Here is a 26,945-nt window from a genome sequence, read left to right as displayed (position 1 = left end):
GTCAGCCAGACTCTTCCAGATCTGCCAGTCAGCCAGACTCTTCCAGATCTGCCAGTCAACCAGACTCTTCCAGATCCGCCAGTCAGCCAGACTCTTCCAGATCTGCCAGTCAGCCAGGATCCGCCAGTCATGTTTTGACAAATATTGCTCTCGCTCTGCCACATTTCACCAAAGATGCAGAGGTGTGACATCAGCAGTTATTGTAGGATTGAGAAGCATCCAGTGCAAAATATGTGACATTTCTAGTTTAATACTGACAGATTCCAATGTCTTTTAATTTTTTATTCACATACCGGTTCGTCAATCGGATCAAATGAAATGAGATCCAATTGATTTTGATGTCTACTTTTTCATTGTTAAAATCTACATTTAGCTCTTTCTTAATTTGTTTCTTGCTGTTACAGCTAATGAAGAATGAATCTGAAAGACTCAGCAGATGAATTACAGAGTATTTGAACTGAAACCTGGTCAACTGCTTGGAAGATAGCTATGCTCACAAGTATACCACCAACAATCACGTGATTCACTGTGGCCTGGCAACATCGACCCGTCAATCCATGTCCTCACCGTCATTGCTGGCGGCTGCAAAACAATATCTTGAAATAAATGGCTCGTTGGTCTAGGGGTATGATTCTCGCTTTGGGTGTGAGAGGTCCTGGGATCAAATCCCGGACGAGCCCTTTTAAAGAGCCTTTAACAATCTGAGACAGGCGGATCTTGGGCAACTGGTTGGAGGTGCGACTGCCACCAGTGGAGCGCAGGACCAGGTGGATGAGTGATTAAGGCAATGGCCTGCTGATCCATTGTGCTCTGCACTAGTGGCTTCAGCATCGCACAACATTTATTAATTTCTTCCTTAGTTAAAAAATCTGTCATTTTACCGGGACATAGGTTACCTTCAGACGAGTCCGGTGACACTTGTGGGGGTCGTAGAGATAAACTGAGAACAGCATTGTGTTTGTGAGAGTCTCCCCTTTCCATAGAATGGTCAAACTATGTTTTAGGTCAAACCGACCGGAAGCTACAGACATTTGTATGAGAAGACAGATTTTAGGGATGTGTCATGTTTTGACAAATATTGCTCTCGCTCTGCCACATTTCACCAAAGATGCAGAGGTGTGACATCAGCAGTTATTGTAGGATTGAGAAGCATCCAGTGCAAAATATGTGACATTTCTAGTTTAATACTGACAGATTCCAATGTCTTTTAATTTTTTATTCACATACCGGTTCGTCAATCGGATCAAATGAAATGAGATCCAATTGATTTTGATGTCTACTTTTTCATTGTTAAAATCTACATTTAGCTCTTTCTTAATTTGTTTCTTGCTGTTACAGCTAATGAAGAATGAATCTGAAAGACTCAGCAGATGAATTACAGAGTATTTGAACTGAAACCTGGTCAACTGCTTGGAAGATAGCTATGCTCACAAGTATACCACCAACACTCACGTGATTCACTGTGGCCTGGCAACATCGACCCGTCAATCCATGTCCTCACCGTCGTTGCTGGCGACTGCAAAACAATGTCTTGAAATAAATGGCTCGTTGGTCTAGGGGTATGAGTCTCGCTTTGGGTGTGAGAGGTCCTGTGATCAAATCCCGGACAAGCCCTTTTAAAGAGCCTTTAACAATCTGAGACAGGCGGATCTTGGGCAACTGGTTGGAGGGGCGACTGCCACCAGTGGAGCGCAGGACCAGGTGGATGAGTGATTAAGGCAATGGACTGCTGATCCATTGTGCTCTGCACTAGTGGCTTCAGCATCGCACAACATTTATTAATTTCTTCCTTGGTTAAAAATCTGTCATTTTAACGGGACATAGGTTACCTTCAGACGAGTCCTGTGACACTTGTGGGGGTCGTAGAGAACAACTGAGAACAGCATTGTGTTTGTGAGAGTCTCCCCTTTCCATAGAATGGTCAAACTATGTTGTAGGTCAAACCGATCGGAAGCTACCGACATTTGTATGAGAAGACAGATTTTAGGGATGTGTCATGTTTTGACAAATATTGCTCTCGCTCTGCCACATTTCACCAAAGATGCAGAGGTGTGACATCAGCAGTTATTGTAGGATTGAGAAGCATCCAGTGCAAAATACGTGACATTTCTAGTTTAATACTGACAGATTCCAATGTTTTTTATTTTTTTTATTCACATACCGGTGCGTCAATCGGACCAAAATGAAATGAGATCCAATTGATTTTGATGTCTACTTTTTCATTGTTAAAATCTACATTTAGCTCTTTCTTAATTTGTTTCTTGCTGTTACAGCTAATGAAGATTGAATCTGAAAGACTCAGCAGATGAATTACAGAGTATTTGAACTGAAACCTGGTCAACTGCTTGGAAGATAGCTATGCTCACAAGTATACCACCAACAATCACGTGATTCACTGTGGCCTGGCAACATCGACCCGTCAATCCATGTCCTCACCGTCATTGCTGGCGACTGCAAAACAATGTCTTGAAATAAATGGCTCGTTGGTCTAGGGGTATGAGTCTCGCTTTGGGTGTGATAGGTCCTGGGATCAAATCCCAGACGAGCCCTTTTAAAGAGCCTTTAACAATCTGAGACAGGCGGATCTTGGGCAACTGGTTGGAGGGGCGACTGCCACCAGTGGAGCGCAGGACCAGGTGGATGAGTGATTAAGGCAATGGCCTGCTGATCCATTGTGCTCTGCACTAGTGGCTTCAGCATCGCACAACATTCATTAATTTCTTCCTTAGTTAAAAAATCTGTCATTTTAACGGGACATAGGTTACCTTCAGACGAGTCCGGTGACACTTGTGGGGGTCGTAGAGATAAACTGAGAACAGCATTGTGTTTGTGAGAGTCTCCCCTTTCCATAGAATGGTCAAACTATGTTGTAGGTCAAACCGATCGGAAGCTACCGACATTTGTATGAGAAGACAGATTTTAGGGATGTGTCATGTTTTGACAAATATTGCTCTCGCTCTGCCACATTTCACCAAAGATGCAGAGGTGTGACATCAGCAGTTATTGTAGGATTGAGAAGCATCCAGTGCAAAATATGTGACATTTCTAGTTTAATACTGACAGATTCCAATGTTTTTATTTTTTTTTATTCACATACCGGTGCGTCAATCGGATCAAATGAAATGAGATCAAATTGATTTTGATGTCTACTTTTTCATTGTTAAAATCTACATTTAGCTCTTTCTTAATTTGTTTCTTGCTGTTACAGCTAATGAAGATTGAATCTGAAAGACTCAGCAGATGAATTACAGAGTATTTGAACTGAAACCTGGTCAACTGCTTGGAAGATAGCTATGCTCACAAGTATACCACCAACAATCACGTGATTCACTGTGGCCTGGCAACATCGACCCGTCAATCCATGTCCTCACCGTCATTGCTGGCGACTGCAAAACAATATCTTGAAATAAATGGCTCGTTGGTCTAGGGGTATGATTCTCGCTTTGGGTGCGAGAGGTCCTGGGATCAAATCCCGGACGAGCCCTTTTAAAGAGCCTTTAACAATCTGAGACAGGCGGATCTTGGGCAACTGGTTGGAGGGGCAACTGCCTCCACTGGAGCGCAGGACCAGGTGGATGAGTGATTAAGGCAATGGACTGCTGATCCATTGTGCTCTGCACTAGTGGCTTCAGCATCGCACAACATTTATTAATTTCTTCCTTGGTTAATAAATCTGTCATTTTACCGGGACATAGGTTACCTTCAGACGAGTCCGGTGACACTTGTGGGGGTCGTAGAGATAAACTAAGAACAGCATTGTGTTTGTGAGATTCTCCCCTTTCCATAGAATGGTCAAACTATGTTGTAGGTCAAACTGATCGTAAGCTACAGACTTTTGTATGAGAAGACAGATTTTAGGGATGTGTCATGTTTTGACAAATATTGCTCTCGCTCTGCCACATTTCACCAAAGATGCAGAGGTGTGACATCAGCAGTTATTGTAGGATTGAGAAGCATCCAGTGCAAAATACGTGACATTTCTAGTTTAATACTGACAGATTCCAATGTTTTTTATTTTTTTTATTCACATACCGGTGCGTCAATCGGATCAAATGAAATGAGATCCAATTGATTTTGATGTCTACTTTTTCATTGTTAAAATCTACATTTAGCTCTTTCTTAATTTGTTTCTTGCTGTTACAGCTAATGAAGATTGAATCTGAAAGACTCAGCAGATGAATTACAGAGTATTTGAACTGAAACCTGGTCAACTGCTTGGAAGATAGCTATGCTCACAAGTATACCACCAACAATCACGTGATTCACTGTGGCCTGGCAACATCGACCCGTCAATCCATGTCCTCACCGTCATTGCTGGCGACTGCAAAACAATATCTTGAAATAAATGGCTCGTTGGTCTAGGGGTATGATTCTCGCTTTGGGTGCGAGAGGTCCTGGGATCAAATCCCGGACGAGCCCTTTTAAAGAGCCTTTAACAATCTGAGACAGGCGGATCTTGGGCAACTGGTTGGAGGGGCGACTGCCTCCACTGGAGCGCAGGACCAGGTGGATGAGTGATTAAGGCAATGGACTGCTGATCCATTGTGCTCTGCACTAGTGGCTTCAGCATCGCACAACATTTATTAATTTCTTCCTTGGTTAAAAAATCTGTCATTTTACCGGGACATAGGTTACCTTCAGACGAGTCCGGTGACACTTGTGGGGGTCGTAGAGATAAACTGAGAACAGCATTGTGTTTGTGAGAGTCTCCCCTTTCCATAGAATGGTCAAACTATGTTGTAGGTCAAACCGATCGGAAGCTACCGACATTTGTATGAGAAGACAGATTTTAGGGATGTGTCATGTTTTGACAAATATTGCTCTCGCTCTGCCACATTTCACCAAAGATGCAGAGGTGTGACATCAGCAGTTATTGTAGGATTGAGAAGCATCCAGTGCAAAATACGTGACATTTCTAGTTTAATACTGACAGATTCCAATGTTTTTTTTATTTTTATTCACATACCGGTGCATCAATCGGATCAAATGAAATGAGATCCAATTGATTTTGATGTCTACTTTTTCATTGTTAAAATCTACATTTAGCTCTTTCTTAATTTGTTTCTTGCTGTTACAGCTAATGAAGATTGAATCTGAAAGACTCAGCAGATGAATTACAGAGTATTTGAACTGAAACCTGGTCAACTGCTTGGAAGATAGCTATGCTCACAAGTATACCACCAACACTCACGTGATTCACTGCGGCCTGGCAACATCGACCCGTCAATCCATGTCCTCAACGTCATTGCTGGTGACTGAAAAGCAATGTCTTGAAATTAATGGCTCGTTGGTCTAGGGGTATGATTCTTGCTTTGGGTGCGAGAGGTCTGGGTTCAAATCCCGGACGAGCCCTTTTAAAGAGCCTTTAACAATCTGAGACAGGCGGATCTTGGGCAACTGGTTGGAGGGGCAACTGGTTGGAGGGGCGACTGCCACCAGTGGAGCGCAGGACCAGGTGGATGAGTGATTAAGGCAATGGACTGCTGATCCATTGTGCTCTGCACTAGTGGCTTCAGCATTGCACAACATTTATTAATTTCTTCCTTGGTTAAAAAATCTGTCATTTTACCGGGACATAGGTTACTTTCAGACGAGTCCGGTGACACTTGTGGGGGTCGTAGAGATAAACTGAGAACAGCATTGTGTTTGTGAGAGTCTCCCCTTTCCATAGAATGGTCAAACTATGTTGTAGGTCAAACCGATCGTAAGCTACAGACTTTTGTATGAGAAGACAGATTTTAGGGATGTGTCATGTTTTGACAAATATTGCTCTCGCTCTGCCACATTTCACCAAAGATGCAGAGGTGTGACATCAGCAGTTATTGTAGGATTGAGAAGCATCCAGTGCAAAATATGTGACATTTCTAGTTTAATACTGACAGATTCCAATGTCTTTTAATTTTTTATTCACATACCGGTGCGTCAATCGGATCAAATGAAATGAGATCCAATTGATTTTGATGTCTACTTTTTCATTGTTAAAATCTACATTTAGCTCTTTCTTAATTTGTTTCTTGCTGTTACAGCTAATGAAGATTGAATCTGAAAGACTCAGCAGATGAATTACAGAGTATTTGAACTGAAACCTGGTCAACTGCTTGGAAGATAGCTATGCTCACAAGTATACCACCAACACTCACGTGATTCACTGTGGCCTGGCAACATCGACCCGTCAATCCATGTCCTCACCGTCATTGCTGGTGACTGCAAAGCAATGTCTTGAAATTAATGGCTTGTTGGTCTAGGGGTATGATTCTCGCTTTGGGTGCGAGAGGTCTGGGTTCAAATCCCGACGAGGCCTTTTAAAGAGCCTTTAACAATCTGAGACAGGCGGATCTTGGGCAACTGGTTGGAGGGGCGGTTGGACTGCCACCACTGGAGCACAGGACCAGGTGGATGAGTGATTAAGGCAATGGACTGCTGATCCATTGTGCTCTGCACTAGTGGCTTCAGCATCGCACAACATTGATTAATTTCTTCCTTGGTTAAAAAATCTGTCATTTTATCGGGACATAGGTTACCTTCAGACGAGTCCGGTGACACTTGTGGGGGTCGTAGAGAAAAACTGAGAACAGCATTGTGTTTGTGAGAGTCTCCCCTTTCCATAGAATGGTCAAACTATGTTGTAGGTCAAACCGACCGGAAGCTACAGACATTTGTATGAGAAGACAGATTTTAGGGATGTGTCATGTTTTGACAAATATTGCTCTCGCTCTGACACATTTCACCAAAGATGCAGGGGTGTGACATCAGCAGTTATTGTAGGATTGAGAAGCATCCAGTGCAAAATATGTGACATTTCTAGTTTAATACTGACAGATTCCAATGTTTTTTAATTTTTATTCACATACCGGTGCGTCAATCGGATCAAATGAAATGAGATCCAATTGATTTTGATGTCTACTTTTTCATTGTTAAAATCTACATTTAGCTCTTTCTTAATTTGTTTCTTGCTGTTACAGCTAATGAAGATTGAATCTGAAAGACTCAGCAGATGAATTACAGAGTATTTGAACTGAAACCTGGTCAACTGCTTGGAAGATAGCTATGCTCACAAGTATACCACCAACAATCACGTGATTCACTGTGGCCTGGCAACATCGACCCGTCAATCCATGTCCTCACCGTCATTGCTGGTGACTGCAAAACAATATCTTGAAATAAATGGCTTGTTGGTCTAGGGGTATGATTCTCGCTTTGGGTGCGAGAGGTCCTGGGTTCAAATCCCGGACGAGCCTTTTAAAGAGCCTTTAACAATCTGAGACAGGCGGATCTTGGGCAACTGGTTGGAGGGGCGACTGCCTCCACTGGAGCACAGGACCAGGTGGATGAGTGATTAAGGCAATGGACTGCTGATCCATTGTGCTCTGCACTAGTGGCTTCAGCATCGCACAACATTTATTAATTTCTTCCTTGGTTAAAAAATCTGTCATTTTATCGGGACATAGGTTACTTTCAGACGAGTCCGGTGACACTTGTGGGGGTCGTAGAGATAAACTGAGAACAGCATTGTGTTTGTGAGAGTCTCCCCTTTCCATAGAATGGTCAAACTATGTTGTAGGTCAAACCGACCGGAAGCTACAGACATTTGTATGAGAAGACAGATTTTAGGGATGTGTCATGTTTTGACAAATATTGCTCTCGCTCTGCCACATTTCACCAAAGATGCAGAGGTGTGACATCAGCAGTTATTGTAGGATTGAGAAGCATCCAGTGCAAAATATGTGACATTTCTAGTTTAATACTGACAGATTCCAATGTTTTTAATTTTTTTATTCACATACCGGTGCATCAATCGGATCAAATGAAATGAGATCCAATTGATTTTGATGTCTACTTTTTCATTGTTAAAATCTACATTTAGCTCTTTCTTAATTTGTTTCTTGCTGTTACAGCTAATGAAGATTGAATCTGAAAGACTCAGCAGATGAATTACAGAGTATTTGAACTGAAACCTGGTCAACTGCTTGGAAGATAGCTATGCTCACAAGTATACCACCAACACTCACGTGATTCACTGTGGCCTGGCAACATCGACCCGTCAATCCATGTCCTCACCGTCATTGCTGGTGACTGCAAAGCAATGTCTTGAAATTAATGGCTTGTTGGTCTAGGGGTATGATTCTTGCTTTGGGTGCGAGAGGTCCCGGGTTCAAATCCCGGACGAGCCCTTTTAAAGAGCCTTTAACAATCTGAGACAGGCGGATCTTGGGCAACTGGTTGGAGGGGCGACTGCCACCACTGGAGCACAGGACCAGGTGGATGAGTGATTAAGGCAATGGACTGCTGATCCATTGTGCTCTGCACTAGTGGCTTCAGCATCGCACAACATTGATTAATTTCTTCCTTGGTTAAAAAATCTGTCATTTTATCGGGACATAGGTTACCTTCAGACGAGTCCGGTGACACTTGTGGGGGTCGTAGAGAAAACTGAGAACAGCATTGTGTTTGTGAGAGTCTCCCCTTTCCATAGAATGGTCAAACTATGTTGTAGGTCAAACCGACCGGAAGCTACAGACATTTGTATGAGAAGACAGATTTTAGGGATGTGTCATGTTTTGACAAATATTGCTCTCGCTCTGCCACATTTCACCAAAGATGCAGAGGTGTGACATCAGCAGTTATTGTAGGATTGAGAAGCATCCAGTGCAAAATATGTGACATTTCTAGTTTAATACTGACAGATTCCAATGTTTTTTTAATTTTTATTCACATACCGGTGCGTCAATCGGATCAAATGAAATGAGATCCAATTGATTTTGATGTCTACTTTTTCATTGTTAAAATCTACATTTAGCTCTTTCTTAATTTGTTTCTTGCTGTTACAGCTAATGAAGATTGAATCTGAAAGACTCAGCAGATGAATTACAGAGTATTTGAACTGAAACCTGGTCAACTGCTTGGAAGATAGCTATGCTCACAAGTATACCACCAACACTCACGTGATTCACTGTGGCCTGGCAACATCGACCCGTCAATCCATGTCCTCACCGTCATTGCTGGCGACTGCAAAACAATGTCTTGAAATAAATGGCTCGTTGGTCTAGGGGTATGATTCTCGCTTTGGGTGCGAGAGGTCCCGGGATCAAATCCCGGACGAGGGATTTTAAAGAGCCTTTAACAATCTGAGACAGGCGGATCTTGGGCAACTGGTTGGAGGGGCGACTGCCACCACTGGAGCACAGGACCAGGTGGATGAGTGATTAAGGCAATGGACTGCTGATCCATTGTGCTCTGCACTAGTGGCTTCAGCATCGCACAACATTGATTAATTTCTTCCTTGGTTAAAAAATCTGTCATTTTATCGGGACATAGGTTACCTTCAGACGAGTCCGGTGACACTTGTGGGGGTCGTAGAGAAAAACTGAGAACAGCATTGTGTTTGTGAGAGTCTCCCCTTTCCAAACTATGTTGTAGGTCAAACCGATCGGAAGCTAAAGACATTTGTATGAGAAGACAGCTTTTAGGGATGTGTCATGTTTTGACAAATATTGCTCTCGCTCTGCCACATTTCACCATAGATGCAGAGGTGTGACATCAGCAGTTATTGTAGGATTGTGAAGCATCCAGTGCAAAACACGTGACATTTCTAGTTTAATACTGAAAGATCCATTGTTTTTTAAATCTTTTATTCACATACCGGTGCGTCAATCGGATCAAATGAAATGAGATCCAATTGATTTTGATGTCTACTTTTTAATTTTTAAAATCTACATTTAGCTCTTTCTTCATTTGTTTCTTGCTGTTACAGCTAATGAAGATTGAATCTGACAGACTCAGCAGATGAATTACAGAGTATTTCAACTCAAACCTGGTCAACTGCTTGGAAGATAGCTATGCTCACAAGTATACCACCAACACTCACGTGATTCACTGTGGCCTGGCAACATCGACCTGTCAATCCAAATCCTCACCGTCATTGCTGGCGACTGCAAAACAATGTCTTGAAATAAATGGCTCGTTGGTCTAGGGGTATGATTCTCGCTTTGGGTGCGAGAGGTCCTGGGATCAAATCCCGGACGAGCCCTTTTAAAGAGCCTTTAACAATCTGAGACAGGCGGATCTTGGGCAACTGGTTGGAGGGGCGACTGGTTGGAGGGGCGACTGCCACCACTGGAGCACAGGACCAGGTGGATGAGTGATTAAGGCAATGGACTGCTGATCCATTGTGCTCTGCACTAGTGGCTTCAGCATCGCACAACATTTATTAATTTCTTCCTTGGTTAAAAAATCTGTCATTTTACCGGGACATAGGTTACTTTCAGACGAGTCCGGTGACACTTGTGGGGGTCGTAGAGATAAACTGAGAAAAGCATTGTGTTTGTGAGAGTCTCCCTTTCCATAGAATGGTCAAACTATGTTGTAGGTCAAACCGATCGTAAGCTACAGACTTTTGTATGAGAAGACAGATTTTAGGGATGTGTCATGTTTTGACAAATATTGCTCTCGCTCTGCCACATTTCACCAAAGATGCAGAGGTGTGACATCAGCAGTTATTGTAGGATTGAGAAGCATCCAGTGCAAAATATGTGACATTTCTAGTTTAATACTGACAGATTCCAATGTCTTTTAATTTTTTATTCACATACCGGTGCGTCAATCGGATCAAATGAAATGAGATCCAATTGATTTTGATGTCTACTTTTTCATTGTTAAAATCTACATTTAGCTCTTTCTTAATTTGTTTCTTGCTGTTACAGCTAATGAAGATTGAATCTGAAAGACTCAGCAGATGAATTACAGAGTATTTGAACTGAAACCTGGTCAACTGCTTGGAAGATAGCTATGCTCACAAGTATACCACCAACACTCACGTGATTCACTGTGGCCTGGCAACATCGACCCGTCAATCCATGTCCTCACCGTCATTGCTGGTGACTGCAAAGCAATGTCTTGAAATTAATGGCTTGTTGGTCTAGGGGTATGATTCTCGCTTTGGGTGCGAGAGGTCCCGGGTTCAAATCCCGGACGAGGGATTTTAAAGAGCCTTTAACAATCTGAGACAGGCGGATCTTGGGCAACTGGTTGGAGGGGCGACTGCCACCACTGGAGCACAGGACCAGGTGGATGAGTGATTAAGGCAATGGACTGCTGATCCATTGTGCTCTGCACTAGTGGCTTCAGCATCGCACAACATTGATTAATTTCTTCCTTGGTTAAAAAATCTGTCATTTTATCGGGACATAGGTTACCTTCAGACGAGTCCGGTGACACTTGTGGGGGTCGTAGAGAAAAACTGAGAACAGCATTGTGTTTGTGAGAGTCTCCCCTTTCCATAGAATGGTCAAACTATGTTGTAGGTCAAACCGACCGGAAACTACAGACATTTGTATGAGAAGACAGATTTTAGGGATGTGTCATGTTTTGACAAATATTGCTCTCGCTCTGACACATTTCACCAAAGATGCAGAGGTGTGACATCAACAGTTATTGTAGGATTGAGAAGCATCCAGTGCAAAATACGTGACATTTCTAGTTTAATACTGACAGATTCCAATGTTTTTTATTTTTTATTCACATACCGGTGCGTCAATCGGATCAAATGAAATGAGATCCAATTGATTTTGATGTCTACTTTTTAATTTTTTAAATCTACATTTAGCTCTTTCTTCATTTGTTTCTTGCTGTTACAGCTAATGAAGATTGAATCTGAAAGACTCAGCAGATGAATTACAGAGTATTTCAACTGAAACCTGGTCAACTGCTTGGAAGATAGCTATGCTCACAAGTATACCACCAACACTCACGTGATTCACTGTGGCCTGGCAACATCGACCCGTCAATCCATGTCCTCACCGTCATTGCTGGCGACTGCAAAACAATGTCTTGAAATAAATGGCTCGTTGGTCTAGGGGTATGATTCTCGCTTTGGGTGCGAGAGGTCCCGGGTTCAAATCCCGGACGAGCCCTTTTAAAGAGCCTTTAACAATCTGAGACAGGCGGATCTTGGGCAACTGGTTGGAGGGGCGACTGCCACCGCTGGAGCGCAGGACCAGGTGGATGAGTGATTAAGGCAATGGACTGCTTAATCCATTGTGCTCTGCACTAGTGGCTTCAGCATCGCACAACATTTATTAATTTCTTCCTTGGTTAAAAAATCTGTCATTTTACCGGGACATAGGTTGCCTTCAGACGAGTCCCGTGACCCTTGTGGGGGTCGTAGAGCAAAACTGAGAACGACATTGTGTTTGTGAGAGTCTCCCCTTTCCATGGAATGGTCAACCGATGTTGTAGGTCAAACCGACCGGAAGCTACAGACATTTGTATGAGAAGACAGATTTTAGGGATGTGTCATGTTTTGACAAATATTGCTCTCGCTCTGCCACATTTCACCAAAGATGCAGAGGTGTGACATCAGCAGTTATTGTAGGATTGAGAAGCATCCAGTGCAAAATACGTGACATTTCTAGTTTAATACTGACAGATTCCAATGTTTTTAATTTTTTATTCACATACCGGTGCGTCAATCGGATCAAATGAAATGAGATCCAATTGATTTTGATGTCTACTTTTTCATTGTTAAAATCTACATTTAGCTCTTTCTTAATTTGTTTCTTGCTGTTACAGCTAATGAAGATTGAATCTGAAAGACTCAGCAGATGAATTACAGAGTATTTGAACTGAAACCTGGTCAACTGCTTGGAAGATAGCTATGCTCACAAGTATACCACCAACACTCACGTGATTCACTGTGGCCTGGCAACATCGACCCGTCAATCCATGTCCTCACCGTCATTGCTGGTGACTGAAAAGCAATGTCTTGAAATTAATGGCTCGTTGGTCTAGGGGTATGATTCTTGCTTTGGGTGCGAGAGGTCTGGGTTCAAATCCCGGACGAGCCCTTTTAAAGAGCCTTTAACAATCTGAGACAGGCGGATCTTGGGCAACTGGTTGGAGGGGCAACTGGTTGGAGGGGCGACTGCCACCACTGTGGAGCACAGGACCAGGTGGATGAGTGATTAAGGCAATGGACTGCTGATCCATTGTGCTCTGCACTAGTGGCTTCAGCATTGCACAACATTTATTAATTTCTTCCTTGGTTAAAAAATCTGTCATTTTACCGGGACATAGGTTACTTTCAGACGAGTCCGGTGACACTTGTGGGGGTCGTAGAGATAAACTGAGAACAGCATTGTGTTTGTGAGAGTCTCCCCTTTCCATAGAATGGTCAAACTATGTTGTAGGTCAAACCGATCCGGAAGCTACAGACATTTGTATGAGAAGACAGATTTTAGGGATGTGTCATGTTTTGACAAATATTGCTCTCGCTCTGCCACATTTCACCAAAGATGCAGAGGTGTGACATCAGCAGTTATTGTAGGATTGAGAAGCATCCAGTGCAAAATATGTGACATTTCTAGTTTAATACTGACAGATTCCAATGTCTTTTAATTTTTTATTCACATACCGGTGCGTCAATCGGATCAAATGAAATGAGATCCAATTGATTTTGATGTCTACTTTTTCATTGTTAAAATCTACATTTAGCTCTTTCTTAATTTGTTTCTTGCTGTTACAGCTAATGAAGATTGAATCTGAAAGACTCAGCAGATGAATTACAGAGTATTTGAACTGAAACCTGGTCAACTGCTTGGAAGATAGCTATGCTCACAAGTATACCACCAACACTCACGGTGTTCACTGTGGACTGGCAACATCGACCCGTCAATCCATGTCCTCAACGTCATTGCTGGTGACTGAAAAGCAATGTCTTGAAATTAATGGCTCGTTGGTCTAGGGGTATGATTCTCACTTTGGGTGCGAGAGGTCCCGGGTTCAAATCCCGGACGAGCCCTTTTAAAGAGCCTTTAACAATCTGAGACAGGCGGATCTTGGGCAACTGGTTGGAGGGGCAACTGGTTGGAGGGGCGACTGCCACCAGTGGAGCGCAGGACCAGGTGGATGAGTGATTAAGGCAATGGACTGCTGATCCATTGTGCTCTGCACTAGTGGCTTCAGCATCGCACAACATTTATTAATTTCTTCCTTGGTTAAAAAATCTGTCATTTTACCGGGACATAGGTTACCTTCAGACGAGTCCGGTGACACTTGTGGGGGTCGTAGAGATAAACTGAGAAAAGCATTGTGTTTGTGAGAGTCTCCCTTTCCATAGAATGGTCAAACCGATCGGAAGCTACCGACATTTGTATGAGAAGACAGATTTTAGGGATGTGTCATGTTTTGACAAATATTGCTCTCGCTCTGCCACATTTCACCAAAGATGCAGAGGTGTGACATCAGCAGTTATTGTAGGATTGAGAAGCATCCAGTGCAAAATATGTGACATTTCTAGTTTAATACTGACAGATTCCAATGTCTTTTAATTTTTTATTCACATACCGGTGCGTCAATCGGATCAAATGAAATGAGATCCAATTGATTTTGATGTCTACTTTTTCATTGTTAAAATCTACATTTAGCTCTTTCTTAATTTGTTTCTTGCTGTTACAGCTAATGAAGATTGAATCTGAAAGACTCAGCAGATGAATTACAGAGTATTTGAACTGAAACCTGGTCAACTGCTTGGAAGATAGCTATGCTCACAAGTATACCACCAACACTCACGTGATTCACTGTGGCCTGGCAACATCGACCCGTCAATCCATGTCCTCACCGTCATTGCTGGCGACTGCAAAACAATGTCTTGAAATAAATGGCTCGTTGGTCTAGGGGTATGATTCTCGCTTTGGGTGCGAGAGGTCCCGGGTTCAAATCCCGGACGAGGGATTTTAAAGAGCCTTTAACAATCTGAGACAGGCGGATCTTGGGCAACTGGTTGGAGGGGCGACTGCCACCACTGGAGCACAGGACCAGGTGGATGAGTGATTAAGGCAATGGACTGCTGATCCATTGTGCTCTGCACTAGTGGCTTCAGCATCGCACAACATTGATTAATTTCTTCCTTGGTTAAAAAATCTGTCATTTTATCGGGACATAGGTTACCTTCAGACGAGTCCGGTGACACTTGTGGGGGTCGTAGAGAAAACTGAGAACAGCATTGTGTTTGTGAGAGTCTCCCCTTTCCATAGAATGGTCAAACTATGTTGTAGGTCAAACCGACCGGAAGCTACAGACATTTGTATGAGAAGACAGATTTTAGGGATGTGTCATGTTTTGACAAATATTGCTCTCGCTCTGACACATTTCACCAAAGATGCAGAGGTGTGACATCAGCAGTTATTGTAGGATTGAGAAGCATCCAGTGCAAAATACGTGACATTTCTAGTTTAATACTGACAGATTCCAATGTTTTTTTTTATTTTTTATTCACATACCGGTGCGTCAATCGGATCAAATGAAATGAGATCCAATTGATTTTGATGTCTACTTTTTCATTGTTAAAATCTACATTTAGCTCTTTCTTAATTTGTTTCTTGCTGTTACAGCTAATGAAGATTGAATCTGAAAGACTCAGCAGATGAATTACAGAGTATTTGAACTGAAACCTGGTCAACTGCTTGGAAGATAGCTATGCTCACAAGTATACCACCAACACTCACGTGATTCACTGTGGCCTGGCAACATCGACCCGTCAATCCATGTCCTCACCGTCATTGCTGGTGACTGAAAAGCAATGTCTTGAAATTAATGGCTCGTTGGTCTAGGGGTATGATTCTTGCTTTGGGTGCGAGAAGTCTGGGTTCAAATCCCGGACGAGCCCTTTTAAAGAGCCTTTAACAATCTGAGACAGGCGGATCTTGGGCAACTGGTTGGAGGGGCGACTGGTTGGAGGGGCGACTGCCACCACTGGAGCACAGGACCAGGTGGATGAGTGATTAAGGCAATGGACTGCTGATCCATTGTGCTCTGCACTAGTGGCTTCAGCATCGCACAACATTTATTAATTTCTTCCTTGGTTAAAAAATCTGTCATTTTACCGGGACATAGGTTACTTTCAGACGAGTCCGGTGACACTTGTGGGGGTCGTAGAGATAAACTGAGAACAGCATTGTGTTTGTGAGAGTCTCCCCTTTCCATAGAATGGTCAAACTATGTTTTAGGTCAAACCGACCGGAAGCTACAGACATTTGTATGAGAAGACAGATTTTAGGGATGTGTCATGTTTTGACAAATATTGCTCTCGCTCTGCCACATTTCACCAAAGATGCAGAGGTGTGACATCAGCAGTTATTGTAGGATTGAGAAGCATCCAGTGCAAAATATGTGACATTTCTAGTTTAATACTGACAGATTCCAATGTCTTTTAATTTTTTATTCACATACCGGTGCGTCAATCGGATCAAATGAAATGAGATCCAATTGATTTTGATGTCTACTTTTTCATTGTTAAAATCTACATTTAGCTCTTTCTTAATTTGTTTCTTGCTGTTACAGCTAATGAAGATTGAATCTGAAAGACTCAGCAGATGAATTACAGAGTATTTGAACTGAAACCTGGTCAACTGCTTGGAAGATAGCTATGCTCACAAGTATACCACCAACACTCACGTGATTCACTGTGGCCTGGCAACATCGACCCGTCAATCCATGTCCTCACCGTCATTGCTGGTGACTGCAAAGCAATGTCTTGAAATTAATGGCTTGTTGGTCTAGGGGTATGATTCTTGCTTTGGGTGCGAGAGGTCCCGGGTTCAAATCCTGTACGAGGGCTTTTAAAGAGCCTTTAACAATCTGAGACAGGCGGATCTTGGGCAACTGGTTGGAGGGGCGACTGCCACCACTGGAGCACAGGACCAGGTGGATGAGTGATTAAGGCAATGGATTGCTGATCCATTGTGCTCTGCACTAGTGGCTTCAGCATCGCACAACATTGATTCATTTCTTCCTTGGTTAAAAAATCTGTCATTTTATCGGGACATAGGTTACCTTCAGACGAGTCCGGTGACACTTGTGGGGGTCGTAGAGCAAAACTGAGAACAGCATTGTGTTTGTGAGAGTCTCCCCTTTCCATAGAATGGTCAAACTATGTTGTAGGTCAAACCGACCGGAAGCTACAGACATTTGTATGAGAAGACAGATTTTAGGGATGTGTCATGTTTTGACAAATATTGCTCTCGCTCTGACACATTTCACCAAAGATGCAGAGGTGTGACATCAGCAGTTATTGTAGGATTGAGAAGCATCCAGTGCAAAATACGTGACATTTCTAGTTTAATACTGACAGATTCCAATGTTTTTTATTTTTATTCACATACCGGTGCGTCAATCGGATCAAATGAAATGAGATCCAATTGATTTTGATGTCTACTTTTTCATTGTTAAAATCTACATTTAGCTCTTTCTTAATTTGTTTCTTGCTGTTACAGCTAATGAAGATTGAATCTGAAAGACTCAGCAGATGAATTACAGAGTATTTGAACTGAAACCTGGTCAACTGCTTGGAAGATAGCTATGCTCACAAGTATACCACCAACACTCACGTGATTCACTGTGGCCTGGCAACATCGACCCGTCAATCCATGTCCTCACCGTCGTTGCTGGCGACTGCAAAACAATGTCTTGAAATAAATGGCTCGTTGGTCTAGGGGTATGATTCTCGCTTTGGGTGCGAGAGGTCCCGGGTTCAAATCCCGGACGAGGGATTTTAAAGAGCCTTTAACAATCTGAGACAGGCGGATCTTGGGCAACTGGTTGGAGGGGCGACTGCCACCACTGGAGCACAGGACCAGGTGGATGAGTGATTAAGGCAATGGACTGCTGATCCATTGTGCTCTGCACTAGTGGCTTCAGCATCGCACAACATTGATTAATTTCTTCCTTGGTTAAAAAATCTGTCATTTTATCGGGACATAGGTTACCTTCAGACGAGTCCGGTGACACTTGTGGGGGTCGTAGAGCAAAACTGAGAACAGCATTGTGTTTGTGAGAGTCTCCCCTTTCCATAGAATGGTCAAACTATGTTGTAGGTCAAACCGACCGGAAGCTACAGACATTTGTATGAGAAGACAGATTTTAGGGATGTGTCATGTTTTGACAAATATTGCTCTCGCTCTGACACATTTCACCAAAGATGCAGAGGTGTGACATCAGCAGTTATTGTAGGATTGAGAAGCATCCAGTGCAAAATACGTGACATTTCTAGTTTAATACTGACAGATTCCAATGTTTTTTATTTTTTATTCACATACCGGTGCGTCAATCGGATCAAATGAAATGAGATCCAATTGATTTTGATGTCTACTTTTTCATTGTTAAAATCTACATTTAGCTCTTTCTTAATTTGTTTCTTGCTGTTACAGCTAATGAAGATTGAATCTGAAAGACTCAGCAGATGAATTACAGAGTATTTGAACTGAAACCTGGTCAACTGCTTGGAAGATAGCTATGCTCACAAGTATACCACCAACACTCACGTGATTCACTGCGGCCTGGCAACATCGACCCGTCAATCCATGTCCTCACCGTCATTGCTGGTGACTGAAAAGCAATGTCTTGAAATTAATGGCTCGTTGGTCTAGGGGTATGATTCTTGCTTTGGGTGCGAGAAGTCTGGGTTCAAATCCCGGACGAGACCTTTTAAAGAGCCTTTAACAATCTGAGACAGGCGGATCTTGGGCAACTGGTTGGAGGGGCAACTGGTTGGAGGGGCGACTGCCACCACTGGAGCACAGGACCAGGTGGATGAGTGATTAAGGCAATGGACTGCTGATCCATTGTGCTCTGCACTAGTGGCTTCAGCATCGCACAACATTTATTAATTTCTTCCTTGGTTAAAAAATCTGTCATTTTACCGGGACATAGGTTACCTTCAGACGAGTCCGGTGACACTTGTGGGGGTCGTAGAGATAAACTGAGAACAGCATTGTGTTTGTGAGAGTCTCCCCTTTCCATAGAATGGTCAAACTATGTTTTAGGTCAAACCGACCGGAAGCTACAGACATTTGTATGAGAAGACAGATTTTAGGGATGTGTCATGTTTTGACAAATATTGCTCTCGCTCTGCCACATTTCACCAAAGATGCAGAGGTGTGACATCAGCAGTTATTGTAGGATTGAGAAGCATCCAGTGCAAAATATGTGACATTTCTAGTTTAATACTGACAGATTCCAATGTCTTTTAATTTTTATTCACATACCGGTGCGTCAATCGGATCAAATGAAATGAGATCCAATTGATTTTGATGTCTACTTTTTCATTGTTAAAATCTACATTTAGCTCTTTCTTAATTTGTTTCTTGCTGTTACAGCTAATGAAGATTGAATCTGAAAGACTCAGCAGATGAATTACAGAGTATTTGAACTGAAACCTGGTCAACTGCTTGGAAGATAGCTATGCTCACAAGTATACCACCAACACTCACGTGATTCACTGTGGCCTGGCAACATCGACCCGTCAATCCATGTCCTCACCGTCATTGCTGGTGACTGCAAAGCAATGTCTTGAAATTAATGGCTTGTTGGTCTAGGGGTATGATTCTCGCTTTGGGTGCGAGAGGTCCTGGGTTCAAATCCTGTACGAGGGCTTTTAAAGAGCCTTTAACAATCTGAGACAGGCGGATCTTGGGCAACTGGTTGGAGGGGCGACTGCCACCACTGGAGCACAGGACCAGGTGGATGAGTGATTAAGGCAATGGATTGCTGATCCATTGTGCTCTGCACTAGTGGCTTCAGCATCGCACAACATTGATTCATTTCTTCCTTGGTTAAAAAATCTGTCATTTTATCGGGACATAGGTTACCTTCAGACGAGTCCGGTGACACTTGTGGGGGTCGTAGAGCAAAACTGAGAACAGCATTGTGTTTGTGAGAGTCTCCCCTTTCCATAGAATGGTCAAACTATGTTGTAGGTCAAACCGACCGGAAACTACAGACATTTGTATGAGAAGACAGATTTTAGGGATGTGTCATGTTTTGACAAATATTGCTCTCGCTCTGACACATTTCACCAAAGATGCAGAGGTGTGACATCAACAGTTATTGTAGGATTGAGAAGCATCCAGTGCAAAATATGTGACATTTCTAGTTTAATACTGACAGATTCCAATGTTTTTTTATTTTTTATTCACATACCGGTGCGTCAATCGGATCAAATGAAATGAGATCCAATTGATTTTGATGTCTACTTTTTCATTGTTAAAATCTACATTTAGCTCTTTCTTAATTTGTTTCTTGCTGTTACAGCTAATGAAGATTGAATCTGAAAGACTCAGCAGATGAATTACAGAGTATTTGAACTGAAACCTGGTCAACTGCTTGGAAGATAGCTATGCTCACAAGTATACCACCAACACTCACGTGATTCACTGTGGCCTGGCAACATCGACCCGTCAATCCATGTCCTCACCGTCATTGCTGGCGACTGCAAAACAATGTCTTGAAATAAATGGCTCGTTGGTCTAGGGGTATGATTCTCGCTTTGGGTGCGAGAGGTCCCGGGTTCAAATCCCGGACGAGGGATTTTAAAGAGCCTTTAACAATCTGAGACAGGCGGATCTTGGGCAACTGGTTGGAGGGGCGACTGCCACCACTGGAGCACAGGACCAGGTGGATGAGTGATTAAGGCAATGGACTGCTGATCCATTGTGCTCTGCACTAGTGGCTTCAGCATCGCACAACATTTATTAATTTCTTCCTTGGTTAAAAAATCTGTCATTTTACCGGGACATAGGTTACCTTCAGACGAGTCCGGTGACACTTGTGGGGGTCGTAGAGAAAACTGAGAACAGCATTGTGTTTGTGAGAGTCTCCCCTTTCCATAGAATGGTCAAACTATGTTTTAGGTCAAACCGACCGGAAGCTACAGACATTTGTATGAGAAGACAGATTTTAGGGATGTGTCATGTTTTGACAAATATTGCTCTCGCTCTGACACATTTCACCAAAGATGCAGAGGTGTGACATCAGCAGTTATTGTAGGATTGAGAAGCATCCAGTGCAAAATATGTGACATTTCTAGTTTAATACTGACAGATTCCAATGTTGTTTAATTTTTTATTCACATACCGGTGCGTCAATCGGATCAAATGAAATGAGATCCAATTTATTTTGATGTCTACTTTTTCATTGTTAAAATCTACATTTAGCTCTTTCTTAATTTGTTTCTTGCTGTTACAGCTAATGAAGATTGAATCTGAAAGACTCAGCAGATGAATTACAGAGTATTTGAACTGAAACCTGGTCAACTGCTTGGAAGATAGCTATGCTCACAAGTATACCACCAACACTCACGTGATTCACTGTGGCCTGGCAACATCGACCCGTCAATCCATGTCCTCACCGTCATTGCTGGTGACTGCAAAGCAATGTCTTGAAATTAAATGGCTTGTTGGTCTAGGGGTATGATTCTCACTTTGGGTGCGAGAGGTCCCGGGTTCAAATCCCGGACGAGGGCTTTTAAAGAGCCTTTAACAATCTGAGACAGGCGGATCTTGGGCAACTGGTTGGTTGGGGGCGACTGCCACCACTGGAGCACAGGACCAGGTGGATGAGTGATTAAGGCAATGGATTGCTGATCCATTGTGCTCTGCACTAGTGGCTTCAGCATCGCACAACATTGATTCATTTCTTCCTTGGTTAAAAAATCTGTCATTTTATCGGGACATAGGTTACCTTCAGACGAGTCCGGTGACACTTGTGGGGGTCGTAGAGCAAAACTGAGAACAGCATTGTGTTTGTGAGAGTCTCCCCTTTCCATAGAATGGTCAAACTATGTTGTAGGTCAAACCGACCGGAAGCTACAGACATTTGTATGAGAAGACAGATTTTAGGGATGTGTCATGTTTTGACAAATATTGCTCTCGCTCTGACACATTTCACCAAAGATGCAGAGGTGTGACATCAGCAGTTATTGTAGGCTTGAGAAGCATCCAGTGCAAAATACGTGACATTTCTAGTTTAATACTGACAGATTCCAATGTTGTTGTTTTTTTTATTCACATACCGGTGCGTCAATCGGATCAAATGAAATGAGATCCAATTTATTTTGATGTCTACTTTTTCACTGTTAAAATCTACATTTAGCTCTTTCTTAATTTGTTTCTTGCTGTTACAGCTAATGAAGATTGAATCTGAAAGACTCAGCAGATGAATTACAGAGTATTTGAACTGAAACCTGGTCAACTGCTTGGAAGATAGCTATGCTCACAAGTATACCACCAACACTCACGGTGTTCACTGTGGACTGGCAACATCGACCCGTCAATCCATGTCCTCACCGTCATTGCAGGCGACTGCAAAACAATGACTTGAATTAAATGGCTCGTTGGTCTAGGGGTATGATTCTCACTTTGGGTGCGAGAGGTCCCGGGTTCAAATCCCGGACGAACCCTTTTAAAGAGCCTTTAACAATCTGAGACAGGCGGATCTTGGGCAACTGGTTGGAGGGGCGACTGGTTGGAGGGGCGACTGCCACCACTGGAGCACAGGACCAGGTGGATGAGTGATTAAGGCAATGGACTGCTGATCCATTGTGCTCTGCACTAGTGGCTTCAGCATTGCACAACATTGATTCATTTCTTCCTTGGTTAAAAAATCTGTCATTTTATCGGGACATAGGTTACCTTCAGACGAGTCCGGTGACACTTGTGGGGGTCGTAGAGAAAAACTGAGAACAGCATTGTGTTTGTGAGAGTCTCCCCTTTCCATAGAATGGTCAAACTATGTTGTAGGTCAAACCGACCGGAAACTACAGACATTTGTATGAGAAGACAGATTTTAGGGATGTGTCATGTTTTGACAAATATTGCTCTCGCTCTGACACATTTCACCAAAGATGCAGAGGTGTGACATCAACAGTTATTGTAGGATTGAGAAGCATCCAGTGCAAAATACGTGACATTTCTAGTTTAATACTGACAGATTCCAATGTTTTTTTATTTTTTATTCACATACCGGTGTGTCAATCGGATCAAATGAAATGAGATCCAATTGATTTTGATGTCTACTTTTTCATTGTTAAAATCTACATTTAGCTCTTTCTTAATTTGTTTCTTGCTGTTACAGCTAATGAAGATTGTATCTGAAAGACTCAGCAGATGAGTCTGATGATTTCATGGACCTTGTTTCATATGTTATATGGGCTATTTGTATCACTTTTCTGGGTTGCTTGATTGGTTTTAATGCTTTACTAGGAAGCTTATCAGAAGTAGACTTATTCATGTTATTTGCAACAGAGTTGATAGTGCAGGGTGAGCTGCACAAAGTGGTCTTCCTACAAGGACACATTGCCTCAGTGCTAACAGTGTAACTGATAGTTCATGGTTCATAGTATTCGGTGCAATTAGGGGTACCTCAATTAAACGGCTTACATTGTGTTTGCCAATGCCCCTAGGATCATGTACACTTGATGCAGCATTATGATGACTCATTGTCACAATGGAAGGGATCAACTGAGCTGGTCTCTGATCATTGACCAGTCATTGTTTCAATGCAGCCTTGAAATGCATCGACAGAGTCCAGGAGCCAAGATGATTTGCATGGGGGGGGGGGGTGGAGAACGCAGCCACTCTACCAGAAAGGCCTGATTGGTGGAGAGCTGCAGAGGTGGTTGTCCTTTTGGAAGGTTCTCCCATCTACAAAGAGGAACTCTGGGGCTCTGTCAGAGTTACCATTGGGTTCTTAGTCACCTCCCTGACCAAGGCCCTTCTCCCCTGACTGCTCAGTTTGGCCGAGCGGCCAGCTCTAGGAAGAGACTTGATGGTTCCTGTCACGCCTCCCTCCGGCGCTCAATGTCGCCGGTCTACTGAACACCGGCCCTGGCAACTATGATTATGCACACCTGCTCCCCATCATTACGTACACATGTTCACATTTTGGAATGTGGCAGCCTCCAGTGGATGGAATGAGCTGGCGCTCCGCACTCTATTCCGGAGAGGATTGTGCGAAGAGGTTCAGGCAGAGTTGACATGTCAGGATGACAACCTATCCTTGGACACACTCAACACAATGGCCATCTGTCTGGATAACCTTCTTCGGGAGCGCCGGTGCCCACCTCGCAACTTACCTCCCTCCTTTGGCTGTCGTGAGTTAGAGCCTGAAACTGTGGAGGTAGGGTCCACACACCTCTCCACAGCAGACAGCTGGGGCTCTGTCCCTATTGCGGCATGGAGGGGCACAAGCTTCAGCGGTGTCCAGTGCTTCCTAACCAGGGGTCCCCTAAAGCAGAGGTGCGATCCCGTGATAGGCGTGAGTATTCCCCGGGTAGGCGTGAGTATTCCGTCATCGTTTTCCGCCAAACCATTCTGGTTCCCATTTCACTGGCTGGCTGTCCCTCAGGTGTTGTTTCTACAGCTCTAGTGGACTCCGGTGCCGCAGGGAATTTAATTGACCAGGCCCTCGCCTCCTCCCTGAACATAACTTCCTACCCGCTCTACTCTTCTTTTTTCTGTCCAAGCCCTGGATAGTGACAATTGGGATCCGGCACAAATACGCACATCACAGCACCAGGAAAGTCTTACCTTCCTCATCACCTCCCGTGGCTCCAACTTCATAACTCCACCATCTCCTGGTAAGGATGAGAATCCCCGCCTGGGGACCAAGATGCCAGAGGACCTGCTTTCCTACACCCTGTGGTTCCACGTCAGTGAAGGGTCCTACAACCCATCACTCGGTCCTCCCGTATCGTTGGCCATGTGTTTTGGGACGTAGATGTGGACCTCTACCAGGCTTTGGAGAGGGAACCAGCTCCTGCTACCTGACCTCCAGAGCGTATCTACATCCCCATGGGGATGATACTCATTTTCAATGTGTATTGATTCCTACTAGCCAGCTTTGTAAGAGGTAGATTTGTACTAGCTATGCTGATCCTTAGCGTTTTTTCTTTGCATCAGGTCTCACTGAGACTGGATTCCTCAAGAGACATGCTATTCAGCTGCCCATGAACTTTTAAACATATCTATGATCGTATGTTCTTACGTAGCTGCAAAATATAACTTTTTGGGCGACCTGACAAATTCATATAGAAATGTGTGTCATACATCTGTCATGCTCAATGAAAGCAAGTCTAAGAAGCGGTAGATTTCTTCTATGTGCGTTATTCTAGGCTTCCCGTTCTTACGTTTCGTTTTTGCATCTTTTACTTTTGGTTTTGCGCACCAGTTTACAACACCTGAAAATACAATATTTTGGGTTATGGAAAATATATTTCACAGCGGTTTAAATGGTGCAATGATTCTCAACACTATACCTTGCTTGTTTTGTCATATAAACTGAAATTAGGCAAACTATTAGAATTTTATCAACCAGGAAATGGCTTTGCGATTTCTACATAGTGCATCGTTATACTCTTAGAAAAAAAAGTGCTATATATAACCTAAAAGAGTTCATCGGCTCTACCCATAGGAGTACCCTTTGAAGAACCCTTTTTGGTTCCAGATAGAACTCTTTTGGGTTCCATGTATAGAAAACCCCAAAAGGGGTTCCATGTAAACATGCCTTTGCTAACACTCATGTGTGCTCCATTGTAGTTGGTAAGTACTGTAAATGTGAGCAGTTGAGACACTTGACAAAGACAACAAGATATTTTCAGTAGATTCTGACTCTTAAATATATTTTACAGTGCGTTACTGTTCTGTCGTGTCCGGCATGCCCATGTTATGCAAATTATTAATTTATTTATATTTTTATGCTTACAGTAAGTGCCATGAAAAGCCAGAAAAAACATAAGGTTCATGTGATGCGGGCCCTCTGGAAATTCCAAGAAATGTCCCTGACCTCTGTGGTGGAGGAGGACACAAAGTATGCATGAGCAAGTTGCTGTTTTTTTAAGAAATCTCTAGACTTTCACAAACTTCTTCAACTAGTAACATGCAAATACTTTTAGCCAGCTGAGTCCACAAAGCTTCATCAGGAATGTTCTTTTCTAGTTTAATTTCAATTCTCAAATTGATACAGTTTTAATGTCCTGATTATCTTCACTGCAGATCTGACTAATCACACCATTCTTTAAGAGGGCCACTATGCTACAGATTGCCTTCTGTGCCTAACCTAACCTTAACCCTTTAATCAAACTCCTAAACTTAACTCTAACCTTAACTCCTAGCCTAGCTAAAGTTAGCCAGCTAGCTAACGTTTGTCTTCTAGCTGGAATTCGTAACATATCATAAGTTTAGCAAATTCTTAATATATTGGTTTTGCAAATGTGTAACATATAATACAAATTGTAATTTTTAACATACCCTATGTATACAAAAGTATGTGGATACCCCTTGAAATTAGTGGATTCACGTTTTTCTGCCACACCCGATGTTGAGAGATGTATAAAATCGAGCACACAGCACACTGCAATCTCTGTCTACAAATATTTGCAGTATAATGGCCTTCCCGAAGAGAGCTCAGTGACTTTCAACGTGACACTGTCATAGGATGCCACCTTTCCAACAAGTCAGTTCGTCAAATTTCTGCCCTGCTAGAGCTGCCCCAGTCAACTGTAAGTGCTGTTATTGTTAAGTAGAAACGTCTAGGAGCAACAACGGCTCAGGTGTAAAGTGATAGGCCACACAAGCTCACAGAAGTGCGTAGCGCATACAAATCACCTGTCCTCGGTTGCAACACTCACTAGCGAGTTCCAAACGGCCTCAGGAAGCAACGTCAGCACAATAACTGTTTGTCCAGAACTTCCTGAAATGGGTTTCCATGGACGAGCAGCCACACCCAACCCTAAGATCACCATGCGCAATCCCAAACATTGGCTGGAGTGGTGTAAAGCTCACTGCTATTGGACTTTGGAGCAGTGTAAACTGGAGTGATGAATCATGCTTTATCATCTGGCAATCCGAAGGACGAATCTGGGTTTGGTGGACACCATGAGAACGCTACCTGCCCCAATGCATTGTGCCAACTGTAAAGATTGGTAGAGGTTGAATAATGGTTCAGGCTAGGCTCCTTAGTTGCAGTGAAGGGAAATCTTAAAGTTACAAGATACGTTCTAGACAATTCTCTGCTTCCAACAGTTTGGGGAAGGCCCTTTCCTGTTTCAGCATGACAATGCCCCAGTGCACAAAGCAAGGTTCATACAGAAATGGTTTGTCGAGATCGGTGTGGAAGAA

General features: G+C 43.0%; 1 protein-coding gene and 14 non-coding genes across 15 annotated transcripts in view; 14 read left to right on the top strand and 1 right to left on the bottom strand.

Annotated features, from left to right (window-relative positions):
- LOC121838636 (NLR family CARD domain-containing protein 3-like) overlaps positions 1 to 1,471 on the bottom strand; it is a 733,752-nt gene extending 732,281 nt beyond the window's left edge. The window contains exon 1 of the mRNA XM_042299970.1: positions 1,453 to 1,471. The gene's annotated coding sequence lies outside the window, so the exon portion shown is untranslated. The remainder of the gene's footprint in view (positions 1 to 1,452) is intronic.
- Positions 609 to 680, top strand: trnap-ugg. The gene has a single exon. It is a non-coding gene; the product is annotated as a tRNA-Pro (tRNA).
- Positions 1,472 to 3,412: 1,941 nt separating the features above from the next.
- Positions 3,413 to 3,484, top strand: trnap-ugg. Its single transcript has one exon. It is a non-coding gene; the product is annotated as a tRNA-Pro (tRNA).
- Positions 3,485 to 4,347: 863 nt separating this feature from the next.
- trnap-ugg lies at positions 4,348 to 4,419 on the top strand. Its single transcript has one exon. It is a non-coding gene; the product is annotated as a tRNA-Pro (tRNA).
- An 862-nt stretch (positions 4,420 to 5,281) lies between these two features.
- trnap-ugg lies at positions 5,282 to 5,352 on the top strand. The gene has a single exon. It is a non-coding gene; the product is annotated as a tRNA-Pro (tRNA).
- Positions 5,353 to 7,166: 1,814 nt separating this feature from the next.
- On the top strand, positions 7,167 to 7,238 carry trnap-ugg. The gene has a single exon. It is a non-coding gene; the product is annotated as a tRNA-Pro (tRNA).
- An 861-nt stretch (positions 7,239 to 8,099) lies between these two features.
- trnap-ugg lies at positions 8,100 to 8,171 on the top strand. The gene has a single exon. It is a non-coding gene; the product is annotated as a tRNA-Pro (tRNA).
- Positions 8,172 to 9,955: 1,784 nt separating this feature from the next.
- Positions 9,956 to 10,027, top strand: trnap-ugg. Its single transcript has one exon. It is a non-coding gene; the product is annotated as a tRNA-Pro (tRNA).
- A 1,810-nt stretch (positions 10,028 to 11,837) lies between these two features.
- Positions 11,838 to 11,909, top strand: trnap-ugg. Its single transcript has one exon. It is a non-coding gene; the product is annotated as a tRNA-Pro (tRNA).
- Positions 11,910 to 12,771: 862 nt separating this feature from the next.
- On the top strand, positions 12,772 to 12,842 carry trnap-ugg. The gene has a single exon. It is a non-coding gene; the product is annotated as a tRNA-Pro (tRNA).
- An 881-nt stretch (positions 12,843 to 13,723) lies between these two features.
- Positions 13,724 to 13,795, top strand: trnap-ugg. The gene has a single exon. It is a non-coding gene; the product is annotated as a tRNA-Pro (tRNA).
- An 860-nt stretch (positions 13,796 to 14,655) lies between these two features.
- Positions 14,656 to 14,727, top strand: trnap-ugg. Its single transcript has one exon. It is a non-coding gene; the product is annotated as a tRNA-Pro (tRNA).
- Positions 14,728 to 17,471: 2,744 nt separating this feature from the next.
- trnap-ugg lies at positions 17,472 to 17,543 on the top strand. Its single transcript has one exon. It is a non-coding gene; the product is annotated as a tRNA-Pro (tRNA).
- Positions 17,544 to 20,286: 2,743 nt separating this feature from the next.
- Positions 20,287 to 20,358, top strand: trnap-ugg. The gene has a single exon. It is a non-coding gene; the product is annotated as a tRNA-Pro (tRNA).
- Positions 20,359 to 22,156: 1,798 nt separating this feature from the next.
- Positions 22,157 to 22,228, top strand: trnap-ugg. Its single transcript has one exon. It is a non-coding gene; the product is annotated as a tRNA-Pro (tRNA).
- Positions 22,229 to 26,945: the final 4,717 nt, after the last annotated feature.

The sequence above is a fragment of the Oncorhynchus tshawytscha genome, linkage group LG17, assembly GCF_018296145.1.
Source record: "Oncorhynchus tshawytscha isolate Ot180627B linkage group LG17, Otsh_v2.0, whole genome shotgun sequence".
Lineage (NCBI taxonomy): Eukaryota > Metazoa > Chordata > Actinopteri > Salmoniformes > Salmonidae > Oncorhynchus > Oncorhynchus tshawytscha.
Note: the sequence above shows the minus strand (reverse complement) of the source record. Positions and strands in the feature narration are given on the sequence as shown.